A 2,873-nucleotide genomic window follows, 5' to 3' on the forward strand; every position below is an offset into this window, starting at 1 on the left:
CCTGCTGTTTGAGTCGTTAATTTAATACTGCATACTTATTATACACCGATCCTCCTCGTTTCTTCACTCACTGTCCAATTTATCAGCTCCACTTACCATATAGAGGCACTTTGTAGTTCTACAATTACTGACTGTAGTCCATCTGTTTCTATACATGCTTTGTTAACCCCCTTTCACCCTGTTCTTCAATGGTCAGGACCCCCACAGAGCAGGTATTATTTAGGTGGTGGATCACTGCTGAGAATAGTCCACCAACCAAAAATATCCAGCCAACAGCGCCCCGTGGGCAGCGTCCTGTGACCACTGATGAAGGTCTAGAAGATGACCGACTCAAACGGCAGCAATAGATGAGCGATCGTCTCTGACTTTACATCTACAAGGTGGACCGACTAGGTAGGAGTGTCTAATAGAGTGGACAGCGAGTGGACACGGTGTTTAAAAACTCCAGCAGCGCTGCTGTGTCTGATCCACTCATACCAGCACAACACACACTAACACACCACCACCATGTCAGTGTCACTGCAGTGCTGAGAATGATCCACCACCTAAATAATACCTGCTCTGTGGTGGTCCTGTGGGGGTCCTGATCATTGAAGAACAGCATGAAAGGAGGCTAACAAAGCATGTAGAGAAACAGATGGAGTACAGTCAGTGATTGTAGAACTACAATGTGCTTCTATATGGTAAGTGGAGCTGATAAAATGGACCGTGAGTGTAGAAACGTAATGTTATGGCTGATTGGTGTATGTATATACACACATACATGGACATTGGATGTTTTATTTGAACAATATTGATAGATGGAGGAAATAAAACTAAAGAAATGACTTACAATCATTTTTACAACTATAAAAGCTAAAGGTTGCCAGAGAACATCACGAAAAAGGCCAGAGCATCTGGAACTATGTGCTTTGGTCTGATGAATTTAGGAATCTTAAGTTATTTGGTGGCAGTAACAGACCAAACAGCATTCAAGCACAAGAACTTCATACTAACTGTAAAGCTCAGGGGTGGAAATGTTCCGGGTCTGTGCTGGTTTGCAGCATCAGGGCGTGACAAGCTCACCATGATTAAATCCATTATGAATTCTTTGTTACAAAGTTCTCATGGAAAAAGTGAGACTCCCAGGTGGCACAGCGGGATATTCCACTAGCACACCAGCACCAGGATTCTGAACTCTCGTTTCGAAACTCGGTGCTGCCACCGGTCGACTAGGCGCCATCTGGCGGGCATAATTGGCAGTGCCTGCAGTGGATACTAATTGGCCACCGTATCTGCAGGGTGGGGACCGGACTATGTGTGGGTGGGTGGGTCTTCATATGCTGTCTAAGGACCCTGATTGGCGGAAGAGACGCCCGTGTAGACGTGCTCTCCTCAGATGCAATCTGGTATCTCTCGGCAGCGGAAGACGAAATTGAGTGTGCTAAATCGGGAGAAAAATGCAGCCAACAACGACCCACAAAACATTCTAGTAAATCCACCAAGGAACAGAGTTCTGGAAGTCAAAGCCTGAATTTTAATCCTATTAAGATGCTGCATGGTGATTTGAAACGGTCCGTCATTGCCAAATCTTTCAAACGTCACGCAGCTGCTTGGAGGAAAAGGGAATAACCTTCACCCAGTCGCTGTTACTGTAACGTCTAATTGAGGTTATTTTGTCCGAAGGAAGAAATACCATCCATCAAAGCACAGGGTTCATTTCTCTGTGACATAATGGATTAATTGCTTGAACTTAAATTTACCATTTTACTAGTGCAGTGGTTCTCAAACTTTTTAGACCAAGTACCACCTATGTTTCTCATCACAGAACCACATATGGCACACATTAATTAGGTGTGCGTGTGTTTATATGCAGTTACCACTTACCATTTCAGTGAGAGGGGTGCGCCTGTTTAGTCTTATTGGAAGCACTCATTTTTAACCATCGATTCTGACAAAAGAGAGACCTACTGATAATGTTTCAGAAATTTCAAGATGGGAACCGCGAACATGAAGTATTAAAGTATTTGTTTTAATTAAACTGATGTTATTAAAACTTTGAAACAGATTTTATTAGTACACATTTACACATTTTGTTTCATTTTTTTTTAAATTTATAATTATTAAATTGTTTATTTTTTTCGGTGCATGTAATTATTTTTCCCGAGATTTTCTGGCGTGCCACCTTGTGCTGCTTCGTACCACAGTTTGAGAACCGCTGTACTAGTGTATTCGCTGTGTTTGTGTCCTGTTTATTGCACAAGCCTGTAAAACCAAGCTATGATCTGTAAAACATGTATAAAACTAACATGTAGGACCCTTGTGCAAATAGAAACACAAAACCCCACCACCCTTAGTTGCTCAGACTGTATACTGTCACAGTACTGTAAGTTGATTTGGTTAAAGGTGTCCGCTAAATGCTGAAAATGTAAATGTAAAAGGAGCACAAATCACTGTCCAACCTCAACTCCACAACTCACTGTACTGAATTTAGTAACGCAATACCAAACCACCATGAAACTGAAGAGCAAACAGAATGTGGTTTTCCACTCTGACTAGAAAAATATGACATATGAATATAATGTTAAACGTTGCACTTATAACAGTAAATTGTTCGTTTAGACTTTAAAATGAGGCTGGATGTGAACGTACCTTTATAAAACAAAAGTTTGTGCAATATTTCTTAACTTCTGTTACTCACTCACTCACTTTCTTAACCACATATACAAATTAGGGTTGAGAGGGGATACTGGAGCCCATCCCAGGCCCTCAATGGGCGCACGGCACACAGTAACACCCTTGACTGGGCGTCAGCTCATCGCAGGGCAGACACACATGAACACACCTGTTCTCCCATAGGGCAATTTAGTGTACAGTATTTATGACTTGGGCGG

This window comes from Trichomycterus rosablanca, chromosome 4 (assembly GCF_030014385.1).
Source record: "Trichomycterus rosablanca isolate fTriRos1 chromosome 4, fTriRos1.hap1, whole genome shotgun sequence".
NCBI classification, from domain to species: Eukaryota; Metazoa; Chordata; class Actinopteri; order Siluriformes; family Trichomycteridae; genus Trichomycterus; species Trichomycterus rosablanca.